We start from the raw sequence: 15,004 nt of genomic DNA, 5'->3' as shown, positions 1-15,004 counted from the left end.
GGTTAATGCGATAAGGTACTGTGAAGTCATGGAGGAGTTCGTCATCCCCTGGATGAAGGATACGGCCGCTGGGAGGGAGTTCATATTCCAACAAGACTCAGCACCCGCACACATCGCCATGAGGACCACTATCCTCTTCAACTCCCACGACATCACTTTCTGGGATCGCAACACCTGGCCCTCCAACTCACCCGACCTCCATCGGTGTGATTACTACTGGTAGGGGAAGTTGGAGAGGGAGGTGTGCAAGGTCAGCCACAAGAGCATCGCGGCCCTGAAGGGCTCCATTACGAGGGAGTGGAATGCTGTCGATTCCGCGGAAGTCATCAGGGCATGCAAATCCTTTAAGGGCAGGATAGAGAAGATGGTGGCTGCTGAGGGAGGACATGTTGAATAAATTTATTGTTTAATATCATGTCTAACTTTTTCATATTAACAAATACACTCCAAATTCCATTTCTATCAAGCAGGTTGAATTTTAAGATAGTTCCAATTTATCGTGGACACCCTGTATAAAAATTGTATTTATTACATTTGAACTTCACTAAAAATTGCTCCGTTTCATGGATGCGTTGTTTCTTTTGATCGATTGTGTGCTCGCACGGCACTCACATTGAGCACAAATCATGCAAGATATGTCTAACAAGTTCCTTTGATATTTGTAGAATATCAACTATGTCGATCAACTTATGTAAATTATACTTATGCTCTGTTTCCAAAAGGACAGAAATACCATTTCATGTTGACCCTTGCCATATTCATATGTAGTTGTCTACTTATATTTTCTATAAAGAAATTTTGACTGCTATTTTTACCTGTGTGAGCTGAAAACTTGTTCCAATATTTTTCCTATAGTTTTGTACCTTTTTTTTGTTGAAGAAAGGTTGGGAAATCCATTAAGGACAAAGAACTACCATACTAGAACTACCATAGCTGTCATTTTGACGTCTTATAATTTGGTAACTATTTTTCTGAAATGGAGGTTTAATTTCATGTTTATGTTGAAACAGTTCATAAGTTTCCAATAAAAATCTTTGCTTTTATTATTCTCTCTATGTTTCGGTATCAGTTTCAATAAATAAAATATATACAGGTTTTGCAAAAAAAAAAAAAAGATATGAAATTTTATCGTAGTTATAACTGTGGATCCATTTTTCTTTTAATATAAGGAATTGGTTTACAGTTTACCAACAACTAATTCAATTTCAACCAATTAACGTTGAGAATACTGACAAAAATGAAGAAAATTATAAAAAGCTACAATTGACAAATAAACATAAGAGTAATTGATGATATCATTGTGAAAAATGAATGGTTTTATTATCTTATATATATTATATTTTCGCTTATTCAATATTTTAAGTAATATACTTTATTGAATGCGCCCCTCAAAAAATTAAGATTTCTTTAATGTAGCTCTTTCATTTTATACATATGTAATAAATAAAAATATATATCGATAAATAATATTTACTGAGACACAGAAATCCCTTTTTGACTTAGACCCGCTCTCTACCCGCGCTTAATTCTATCAATTTAGTCATTTTTTCACTTTTTATTAATATAAAATCGCGGCTAAGTGTCTTTGACTTAGATACGCTCTTTACACGAAAATGAATCTCTTTTTTTCTCTAAAATTATAAATGTATATTAGTTCTAACTCTTATTAAAAATTTATAAATCGTCTGGTAAATGAAAAAAAAAATGAAAAAAACCTTTGATAAAAAAAAAAATTCCAAGTCAAATTCAAAAATGAAATATCTTCGAAGTCTTTGACAAAAACAAGCGAAAAAAAAAAAAAAAAAACTCATCAACATCAAAGTAAAAAAGTAAATTAATTTGTTTTATTCTTTTTACTTTGCTTTCCCTACTCAATAGAACTTTTAGTCAAAAATCCCAAACCTTTCAGCTCCACATAGTCCATAAGGGACAAAATGACAACTTTTTCTACATAATGCGATCTACTTTTATGATCATCCAAAATTATAATTGTCGAAATATCATAAAAAGTCTATAACCCCCTCTAGCGAAGTTATTTCCTTATTATTAAAAGGTTGCGATAATTTAATTTGGACTTTCCACTGTCTCCAATTTCGAGATAGAAAAATAAATTATACAGTGTACTCGAATTAAGGTTGGAACTCTAGATATCTGGAATAAAGACAACACTCTTACATTTCCCAAATGAGTCATTTTTGCTATAATTTATTTTATTGTCAAGAACAATTTTTTTAGCTTAAATTACTTTTATGATGATAGCGGTCAATACTTCGGAACTTATTCTAATTACGAAGTTACTTTCTTTCAAAATGCGTCATTTGATTTTACATATATATATGAAATTGTGATATTGAACCAAAGGTGAAAGCTTCATTATGTAAATTGTAGAAACTATTTTACATAATAATTAATAAAATATATCTAATCATGTATTATCTTCCCTTTTATTAATCTTGAAGATTAACCCTTTCCTCAATGAATTAAAAAAAGATGGGAAAAAACAAAAAACTCTGTTTTTTTTTGCAATGTTTTGAGTATAAAAACATATCCGTGCGGCAAAAAAAATATAACTTAGAAAAAAAATTACGAAATGTTACCCTCAAGCAACATTTTGAAGTTAAGGTCCATAATTGCTACAAAAATAAAATTATTTTATTTTAACATTCTATAATCATTATTCTATTTATTAAATATGTAATTTCATTTCATAAAACACATTTTTATGGTTATTCTGGTAATAAATAATTTACCTACAACTTACTAGACTGAATTATATAAAGGTTATTGAAACGGAAAGGATTGAACCAATCGTGAAACAGAGTAGATTCTGGTATTTCCGATGCTGAAAGGCATTAATATTTATCCCTACACAAATAAAACATGATCATTCTTGTAGGTCATTTTTTTAATAATAGATACTATTTTCTGAAGTGATTCTCCTGGGCACCGTTTTGAGAGAAAGGGTTCAGGCAAAAGTATTAAACAAAAGGCCCTCTCCTGCATAAATATAATTACACATCCTATTTTACCTTTCTACAGATTATATAAACCTTTAATATCGCTTTCTTATTTCCCATATGTATAGTTATGAATAATATGTAAAAAAAAAAGAAATGCTTTTTATGTAGCTGTTAAGAGTGGGCAAAGGGGGGAGTTCCCTATGGAAAAGCATACATAAAGTTTCTATAATTTTTTATACTCTTACAATGTAGTGTAAGATTTTTTAATATCAGAATTATGTGGGGCAAAATATATGAACAATAAACATTTTGTGAGGGGGTTCTATCTAAAAATTATGAACCAGTCTCAGACAGTCATGATTTTTAGTAGACTGAACTCATTCGTACCTTTAAAGGAGTACGGTGTTAAAGATAAATTGGGAAATTTTGGTCGTTTCTCTACAATACATGATCCCTTTATGGCAAAAATTTGAATGGGAAAACGCATAATTTTTTTTCTTCTTCAAATTCCCTTTTCTAAAAAAAATATTATTTGTTAAAATTCAGACTCGACGCCAAATCCAATAAAAAAAGAGTTTTATCTCTTTTAAAAGTAGTAATACAGATTAATGTAATAGTTAAAAATATTTCCTAGAACGCCCTATCCCTTTTTATTGTTAATCAATATTTAACAAATTATATTTTTAATTCTTTTATAAAATTACAATTTAGACAGAGTCTGTTTCTTAGAATTTGAATACAAACGTCTGTGATCTTCGACTAATTGGATGAGGAATTGGGGTTTTTATTCATCGGATGTTCATAAACCACTATATTCTTGGAGAAACCCCACTCATTAACAACTTTTATTAGCTCAAAAGTATCTTGAGACTCTTTATAACTTTCCACTCCATACTTTTAAATCTGCCCAAAAGAAAAAAAAAGTTTAAAAAACATTAGGCTAATATATTGATTCTGAACATGATTGAAAAACTGAGCCAATTTTAGGTTCCATAATATAGTTTCTATACGCAAGGTACAATATCTTTTTCCATTTTTTTTTCTTGACGAATACAATTTTCTAACGATATTTCATTTTTTTTTTTGTCAAATAACAACCTTTTAATACTGTCACCTAGTCCAAGTCCTGAATGGTTTTGTATACAGCATAATATCTAACCTCAAATGTTCCGGATAAAAGCTTGGCAATATTAAGTAATTTGGAAATTCCTTTCCCAAAAACCGATATGGGCAGTCTATCAAGCCTATTTTCCCCTATAAGACTAGAAGTCATTTTACCATCCCAATGTATGACATTAATTTGGTTATCTGTCCTTATTTTATTAGCTTTTGACTGTCAAAATTCTATTCATTTTCAGCGAATTGCGCCTCTATTATGAGCAAATTCATCATTTTTCTAGTTCTTGGCTTTATCCGTATATGCTAAAATAAACACAAGTTATGGAATCATCATAGCTCATGGATAGTACACTCGGGAGTTATTCTCTTGAACTTGTGAATGTGTGTACCTTCGCGACCCGACGATTTCTAGAGAAAGAAATTTACTATATGTATATTGACTTCACCAAATAAGATTCCTAGATTAGATGGAGTAATTGTAATACTATAATGTTTACTTATACTTAATCAGTGCAACTCCATCTAACCAATTAAAGGAACATTAAAAAAAAAAAACACACACATCTTTTCGATCTGATACTTAGTAATAGTAAAATAATACATTTATATTTATATTGTGAACTTGTCGTTTCCCTCGGTCTCCAATGACCTGAGAAGTTATTTTTATATAAAAACGACTTCTATTAAATGTTTCTTAATATTTATTTTTATTTAACAGAAATTGTTAACTTAGATTATAAAATTTGGTGTCATTGGTATTTCCTCCCAAATTAAGGTATTAAAAAGCTTACAAAAGTCAAGGTTCTTCAAATTTACACTCTTATACTTATCTGAGTAAACAATTTGCGCATTTGAAAATGGTTGTGTCTATTGTTTGAGCTACATCTAAATATTTTTTGAAATAGTTCAAAATTGCCTTTGACTATAAGACATGTCAAAAAAGTCATCAAAATTCTTATTTCGATGAAATATTTTGTATCTTTTGAACTTTACAATGAATATATAAACACTTGTACAATTCCTTTGATATTTTTTTAATACATAGGCTCAAAAAATGTTAACAGTTCTTATACTAACCAATAAATGTTTTACTCTAAGGGGTTCAAGAAGAAAATACTTACTAAAATTAACAGTTTCACCCATAATTACATATCTGCATCATGTTCTCGGTCATTAGAAATTATGCGCCTTAAAAGACTTAAATTTTTTCCTTCTTTCAAGTAGTACCACAAGGAATATTTATATATGAGCAAGAAATATTAATTTCGTGCAATAGGAAGGAACTCTATGCTGACATTACTAAAACAATGATCTTATAATTGTCAAGGTTTTCGTCCAAATTTATGAGGTGATCCGTTTGACACTGCACAACACCAATGTTCGTAAGGTTGACGCTAAGGTTAGAATGTACATTCAATTTATCTAGATAGTCAATCACATTTTAAATAAAGTCTTCTAAAGTTTTACTCTGGTAACTAATCCATCCATATGAGGGGTGATCCATAATTTGAACGTTACTTTCATCTCCTCCTCATCATCACTAATCAGTTTGTTTCTAAAAACTTTCGAAAATAAACAACATATGAGAAATTTTGACATGGATGCATTATAAAATAAAGAAATTTCTACTGCGAAACATCATTTCAATCAGATTACCAATAATATCCCCTATCTATACACAAACATAATTGTCTCAATTTTCTGCTTGTACTTATGACAATAAGGCATGGATTGTTGTGTCTACTGATGAAAACAACGTATATATCATGTTTTTCCAGCCTTATTTTCCCTCTTCCTCTTTGGAATTGGCCTCCTTTGACAGGATAAAAGTTTCAAGCCACAATAAATAACTTACAAACTATTTTAAGGTAGGTCCAGCTTAATAAACATGTGATATACTGTATCTTACTCATATTTTTGAAATTTGTCAACTTTTAATCAATATGAAGAATTAATGTAGATCAATTTTCTTATGTAAGCATATTTTAATCATAAAGTAAGATAAAGATATAAACTCGTATATTTCGTGAGAAAAATAACTTAACTTTGAGATCCCAGCCTGCAAGGTATAATAAACAGTCCAACTGGATTTTTGGCACATTTATACTCTTACGTATGTAAAACAAAGTTTCATTTTCAGAAAAGTTGGGCAATTTTGTTAATTCATGATCAAGTACTTGCAAGTTCATTTCAGACTATTTAAAAAAAAATAAAAAATCAATATTGAACTCATAAGAAATTCAAATATTCTACTTTTAACATCATTTTTAAAATCCTCACATTTTATAAAATGGTCAAGTACAAAATTTCAAGAGTTAAGCTCTTTTGGATCCAAAAATGTACAAAAAAACAGTAGCGTCCGGTAATAAGACATTAAAACAACGCTGAATATTTTGGTTCAAAAAGGTACTGGGACAAGTTTCTACATTTCATGAACAACTAATAATTATACTCTGAAAGTTGACGCACTTGATTTAATCATGAATTTGGCCTTGTGTGCCAAAAATCATCCAAATTAGAGAGGGTTGAGTTACATGCCCTAGTCAATTTGATATGGAATAACCTCCAAGTGATATCGCCTGTGTTTATTATTAATTTTTAATCACCTTAAAAATTTGAAATAAATATATTGTAGTAGGTTGCGCTATATATAAGTTCCGGGGAAGATTGAGTCAAATATATTGTCTATACCCCATGTTCCATATTTAAAGCAACAAATATTTAAAGTAAAATAGTTTAATAAGTGAAAGCAAATTATTTTAATACTTGTCAAATGCAAATTATTATTTAGTGAATATATATTTATTGTTATCTAAATTGAAATGATAATTTTATCAAAATAAGTATCAACTTCTGAGATTGAAATCATACAAATTCTGAACGAAGGCCCCTGATTAATATCAATTAATATTTAAATTCAAACCTTATGTAGTAAATTTTTTAAAGTGCATAATACATAAAGTCAATTGCTTTAAATCATACAGGGGACAAATTAAGAAAATTAATCAAAACAGCTGACAGGAAAATACATTGTATCTTTGTTTATTTAAAAAAAGCAAGCCATGAAAATGGCGAAAATGGAAGTCATAAGAAAACTTGTCGTTAAAATACTTTAAAATTGATTGCATTTGATTGAAAAGTTCCAAAGGATGATACCTTGACGTTCAATATGGGGTTGAATATTATACCGACAACTCTGCCAAATATATAATTATATTTATAATCGAAATTATATCTTTAAAACTTGACTTAAAAAAAGAAAAGAAAAGAGACTAAATGTTAAACTGATGTTTGTTGAAGGTTTTAATAAGATAAATACTGTCTTCATTTCTTCTGCAAAGTTTGTTTTAAATAATTTCTGCTTTAACTGTTTAGTACATTTTTTTAGAAATAGATCTGAGCATGAGGTTATAAGGACTGAGGCTCCAAAATTTGAATCTGATAATACGTAAATTGATAAAATAATACGAGTTATTTTACAAACATTATAAAAAGATGCATTTTTGAACACAAGGACATTTTCGACTTTGTCTAATGAATCATTATGCTACACTTAGACATGGAAATAGTTTTTTTATGAGAGTAATATATATATATATATATGAAACATGGGAGGAAAAGTCCTGTGCTTAACAAAGAACGCACGTTTTTTTTTCTCGTCCAAAGTTGGTTAAATTCAACAATATTATCAAGAGCAACACAATCATTTCAGCGCCGCTTCAACGTTTCAATACCACTTTTATAAAACACTTGATCTTTTACCTCAAAACAGTACTCAGTTTCAGCTATAACCTCTTCATTGGAGCAAATTTTTTACCGGAAATCATTTTTTTATAGATCTGAGTACAGCCAGTAGTCGCTGGGAGCCAAGTCTGGAGAGTAAGGTGGATGCATAACCAATTCGAAACTCAGCTCATTAATTATAATCAAAATACCATCTGTTTAGTATATATTTCTTATTTTCTTACCAAAATAAGAGTACAGTTCTCGTCTTTCACATATTTTCTTGCTGAGTTTTGTCTTTTTGTATTGTTTTGTATCTCATTTTTTAACTTTATTTAAAAAAAAATTTATCTGATTGAATATTATGTTAAAAGTTTTATTGAAGATCATAGGTACACATACAGATATATATATATACATGCATATGTAGATATTTTTCTTTTCGTTTCAAATGTGCTATGTATGAATACATATACGATGTCGACTATTATTATGGTTTTTTTTAGTTTATGTTCACATGTCGTCAAAGATTGTAATTTGGATGTCCCCATTTCAAAAGAATAATCGATAATTATTCTCACCATTGACGTGAAACATCGTCTCTTGTCAACTTCTCCTATTAGTATAAGATGCCGTTTATGGATGTTTCCTGAATAAAATTAAATATATATTTTTATTGAGGTTTTCATTTTATATGTACAAATTACAAAAGGAATAGATGAAAGAAGAATGATCATATAAAAGATAACATTAATAAACATTTTAGTTTATTATCATCCCTTTCCTCAAAAACCTACCTAATCGGCAAACACATATCACAAAGTAAAAACAATCAAATGCAATCTGTCAACATACAGAAATCCGAGGATACAAGCATATAACAAGAACTGAAACAAAAGCAAATATGAATAAAATATAATAAGTAATTCAAGTATATATTTATCTCTTAAGTTCTCAATGACTATAATTGTCATATTATTTATCCACAATTTTTAAAATGAATTAACATATACATTTATTTTCATAATATTAAAATCCAACATAGTATTTTATTCGATACTATATTATTATATTAAAAAGAAAGTGTATATATACATTTGTATATGACAGCCAAAATTTCTTCATAGAAATAATGAAATGGTCTACATATACAATGAGAGATCAACAGGAATTTGTATTCCTGTCCTTTGTGAAACGGAACATAATTATAAAACAGCTTATTACTTTCTTTATTTATGAAAAATAATCGATTATGAAATATCCATAACAAATCAAGTGAGATGAGTTAATTGTTAGCCGACAAAACAACTAGGATATTTTAGTGTTAGCTAGGTAATGCCGTGTTAATTCATAAGTTTCTGAACATAATTTATGTTCTCACAACCAAGGAACGACAAGTCACACAACCTCTTACTCCAACGTTACACTTGCCCCTGATGACATTTACTATTCATAAGACTAAGTAATGAACTAGCATGGTAACATAATAATTAAGACTTTAGAGATGTTTGGGGATTTTTATTGTATAGACCATAGATCTCGTATAGAACACATTTGAAATTTGTGAAGTAACTTGTTAACAATTGCAATTAATTTTATTTATAAATGGCGATTTTTCCCCTTAGTCCTCTTGTTGTTTTTAAAACTAATCTTCAGAATGTAAAAGCTTTTATTTTATTAATCCATGAGATTATGTATAATAAATGACTCTTCTAAATTACAGCTTGCCGAAATTAAATTGGATTTAAACATTAAACCATGAATATTTATGGAGGTTAATTATACAAATAAATATAAATTTAAATATAGGAAAATTTACTGTAATATTACTAAACTACGTTTATAATTATTTAGTACCCTAGCTACTCTTTCGATTTTAAGAGTATCAAGGTGAACTATCGAAACTAGTCAAACATTTAAAATTGTTTACAGATATAACTAAAAGGAGCACTCGGTAGGGCACAAGCCTCCGCCTATCGTAATTTTTCCTTAATTGGATTTTCCCTATATGAAGTACCTATATAAGAACACCAATTTGAGCTCTAGGTATTCCTCAATATGTTCCTTAGTGATGACTCATTATGTGTTTTTAACGTTTCTTGCTACCTTGACCTCTCAAAATTACATGGCCTCTTACCGTGACAGTATTTAATCTTCATACCACGTTAGATCAAAATCAATCTGTAACTTTTTCTGTAATCCTGGTGACAAAGTGACCAACTAACAAAAAATAAAAAAACAGAGGTCAAAACCTAACCTCCATTCTACTTCGTTGGCGGAGGTAATTAACCAAATTCTGTAGCAAATCACAGCCTTTTATACTTGGAGGAAGTAAGCAGAGATTAACTATATATAAATGGGACTCTCTCAAAGTAACAACAGCGAGGGTTAAGAGCCCCACCCTCCTTACAAATTATGTTTAGTGAAAAATTAAGACTGCTTGACTAGTTGATACAACATATCAAATAAAAGGAAAACGTGATTACTTAACTCTAAGTCTCATATTGACAAAAAGTTGACCTTGAAAGAACCAACAGATGGCATGGAATTAAAGGGTATACTTATTGTGGCTGCGTCAAGATACGTGGCTTTTGAATTGAAAATACCTAAGGACGATACATTGAAGTTACATTTAGCGCTGGATACGGTATTTTCCGGAAAACTCAATTAAATACACTAAAATTTTAAATTACATTATCAAGATAGTCAATAAACATAAAAATAGGCCAATCCTAGATACTTAGTTTGATATTTCTGACTTTTGTAGGTATTTTATGTTTTTTTTTTGTTAATCTTTTTTTTTTTAATGTTGATTTATTGTATAGATTTTTAGTGTACGTACTTTTGTAATGAAAGAGGTTAATTTTAAACTACAATGTTTATTTATATTTTTACTAAATGTAATTACCCAATTTATTATGATATATTTTTTTAAGGTTATATATATTGTAAAATAAATACCTTAAAAAAGAAAAAAAAATGTTATTAAACGTTCTTAAAATTAAATAATGAGTAATGGTTAATTAAGTATTTTATCCATTATTATAAATTAACTATTTATTAGATATTGTTCCACAAAATGATCTCTAGTTAGATAAATTAAATGTGAATGAGTTTGAATTTGAAACTAAGATAAATTTAAATAATTTTTGACATTTTTTGAGCCTTTCTTATTTATTAAAGATGATTTTATTAATTTTTTTGTACACACAAAAAGTATATTATATTAAAAATAATAAAACTGTACTTGTTTGTCAAATTCTATTTTGTACTATTGCCTTCCATTACTGTTTGGAACTTCGATCAAATTATTTCGAATCATATCTACCTATTTCCAATTCTACTAAATTTGGTAATGCCTATTGGTCATACATCATTTTAGATTAAACAGTGTACATGTGATAAGCATTTTTCATTTAAATCTATATATAGATTAATTGGTTTGAAGCAAGAGTTTACTTTTGATGAAAGTCCTCTATCAAACTTTAACTTGAAGAATTTTAAGTCATGAAGATAAATTCATATACATATACTATTCTGGGAAACCAGATTACAGTTTTACTTTTTTTCAACAAAGTTTTTTTAATGGTTAATCAAATTACACTTTAAAAGAAAGTTGAAAAAGAGTTTTTTGGCTTATAGAAATGAGTATAAGTTAGATTAATATAACTTTGAAATTTTTGTATATAATTTCATACTTCTAATAAAAATACAAAACTTTATGTTTAAATGTTTTATTAATATATGTCCACATATATTGCATTTTTAACCTTTAAAATATAAATCAATATGTATTTATAAAACAATCGAATCTTGAACTAACACAATTATGTACTCTGGAGTCCAGGATGTTTATATATATATATATTTATTCACCCTTCTTTTATATATACAAAGCAATTACGTAAATAAATTAACATTATAGTTTAAAGTTATTGCTTCATAAAGGAAAAATAAAAAGATAAAATTGTCTCTTTTATGCAACCAGTGTATTCTAGTGGGGGAGGGGGGAGGGAAGTTCAGTGTCCTTGATTTAAAATTAAAAAAACGAAATGAAATGCATTAATAATAATTTAAAAAAAAAACATCATTATTAAAACACATCCATAGAAGTTACTATATAAAAATAATTCAAACTAAAATAAATACTAGTATTCAAGAGTCCGGGTTAGAAATCCTAAAACTTCTGAGGTTTGACTTTAGTAGTTTCTTATGTTGGAGTATTACCAATGGATAGATTTTCACTTCTTTTGCCACCAGGATATAGGAAGTATCAACAGCATTGGGGATTTTCAAGGAAAAGGCGGTATATCTAGCAGCGGATGCCACAGAATTTGCTCTAAGTTCGTAAGGGTATATGCTCTCACAGAATGAAAAAAACAAACTTCTTTGGGGAAGTCTCTTAATAGCTTTAAAAATATGAGAATGATTTATAGAATCAAATGCCTTACTAAAGTCAACTCCGATAATAGCTTCATATTATTTCCCCAAAATAGTACTGACTGATTCTAATGCTGGTTGGATGTTTTGTGGAACATCGGAAATCCTCTTTTCTTCAAGAAGCCTTCCTGAGCCATTCAAATATTTTTATTTAATATGGGCTTCGTTTGCACAGCCAAACCTCCCGATAAACTTTTATAAGAGGGATTCAATACGGTTTATAGGCCTCCAGTAATTGAATTCCTATCCATCTCCTTTTATGAATCAATGATATTCTTCATTTTTTCAGAAAAATTTGCCTAGACCCAGGTTAGCAGGTTGACCTTGGCAAAGCTTTTAACCCTCTGGGAACCAGATCAGGGGCCCTTCAATGTCGTTGGAGGCAACAATGACTAGTGCTATGGATGATACTGGATGTTTGCCGGTGGTCACCATTTGAAGGTCTTCATTGATTTTCCTGAAGCTGACATAACGCTCTTTACGGTGATTATTGACGGGATAAACGTCAAAAGTCTTGTCGTCTGAGAAGGACTTTGCCTGGCGCCACACTCTTCATATTGTTGAGAAGTCCCTCGCAACGTTGAAGATAGATCAACTTCATGGTGGCTATGAAGAAGGGCCTCTCTAACCTCATTAGGGACTTTCCACCAAACTTTTTGAAAATTTAGAACACTGGCGTGTGATTGACGTTGAGATTCTTGGCATGGGCGCGCATAGACTTGGCTGCGTCCTTTTTGATGGCGTCCTTGAGGCATCTGCATTAATGATTGGCTTTTTCCGGAGCCTTCTTTCTCCTTTATGTTCTCATTGTTGTCTAGTCTTTTCTTAACATTGTAGATGGTCTTACAAACCATACACGCCAGCTTAGTTTAGCTTCTGTTGAAGTAAGATCCGCACAAAGAAGAGTTGATGGCATAGGTACATCCGTTTTCCGCATAGTGTACACATGCCTCATTAAAAATAACTCTACAAAAATTTGTTCGTATTTAATTCATGTTGTGACACCCAACCTTTCTTTCGAAAAGAAACAGAAAAAAACAAACAAAACCAACACATAGTTAGTTGTTAGTTAGCCAATTCTGAGCCAATGATTCACAAATATACTTACAATAATTATTTTATAATTATAGAAAAGTATTCACAGCTTAACCAAAGAAAGTTTGAAATAAACCAATCAACGTTCAGGGTCCTGTGTTTACTGGAATATTTGTAAGCTCACTAGCTCATTTGATTCATAATTTCAAATTATTTTGGTTTTAGATCAAAATGGGTTAAGTAATTAGGAACTTGGGGGAGTTTTATAAATTTATAGCTCTTGAAACTTAATCCCATCCATTATTGAAAAACTAATTCGATAACTGAAAAGGAATTAGGGAAATTATTATAGGGAATTATTTATATTTTCTTTATTTTTCTTATCCCTCCTCTCGCTAGTGTTGGATTCCTTCAGACAGATAAACACACACATACAAAAGAATGAATTTGCTCTTCATAATATATACTATATGACTACATACATACAATACAAGTCTTTATATATAGGTATATATTTAAAATAATTCTTTTGTTTTATAAAGTTTAATTATAGGTTTATCAAACCCCCGAATTTTAAAAGAATTTATTTTTTATTCCTGATAGGTAGCTAATTTTAAATGTATTTTTGAATACTCAATGACGGGGGCGTTGTTTGCATAATCATTTGGGGGAGAGTGTTTAGTCCCAAAAATTATATACGAGGGTGGTTTGAAAAGTTTCCGTATTGAGTATCGAGATGTCATTAAATATTTGTTCCTGAAATTGTAACTTATAAATAGGTTCAAACAATTGCAGATTATGAAGGTTTGTTGTATTTCAATTTGATAAGTCTAAGTTAATTCAACTCGGAGTAATTTAGGGTAGGGAAAAAAGTGTCTTGTGAACAATTATTTTACAGAGACAAAAGTCGATTAATATTTGGACGGATTAAAGAGAAGGTAACATTGTTAGGAGAAGAGTGTAGAGTCTTAATTCAAATAGGCTTAAAATTCTGAAAAAACGTCATGTATTTTGGTTAGGTTCGAAACATTTCAAACCCCCTCGTATTATCTAAACATTAAATTCCTTCTACCAACTGCATATAAACAGTGTTGAGGAAATGGATGAAGGAATGTACTTCAAAGTATCTTTACCACATATTGTGATGTTTCTTTTTATCCTAAATAAGTTAACTCTTTAAAAATAGTCCATTATGCGATGTTAGTATTAACGATTTTCTATGTATGTATATCTAGAGAAATTCTGTTTTTTTAAATTTTATTTTCAACATAGACTCCTTCTACACACTTTTTGCATCGATGCTCCTATCTCTGTAACTCTCATCAACTCTCTCAAACGACTATTACATAACATCTGTGTTTCCAAAATGACTGAAACTTTAGGTGAGTATCTGTTAACAGATGCTACATAAATATAAATAGCTTTTATTTACGAGTGCTGTCATCTTCTCGGTGAGATAAGAAACTTTTCAAGCCACCTTTGTATACTAGCAGAGGGGGCCTGCGTTTCCTAGAGTGAATAGAGGGGAAATGAAACAAAGAATGAAGATTGAAGAAAAGAATCACAGAGAGGTATATAGAAAGGTACAGAGAGAGAAGGAGAGAGAGAAGGAAAATTATATTTTATTTTGATCAAAAACAGGCTCTGAAGGACCTTGAAGCTCAAATAATATATCAGGAACATGTTTGCTTATTTTATACGTCTACTTGTCAAAGTTCAGACTCATC

Source organism: Lepeophtheirus salmonis, chromosome 14 (assembly GCF_016086655.4).
Source record: "Lepeophtheirus salmonis chromosome 14, UVic_Lsal_1.4, whole genome shotgun sequence".
In the NCBI taxonomy this organism is placed as follows: domain Eukaryota; kingdom Metazoa; phylum Arthropoda; class Copepoda; order Siphonostomatoida; family Caligidae; genus Lepeophtheirus; species Lepeophtheirus salmonis.
Note: the sequence above shows the minus strand (reverse complement) of the source record.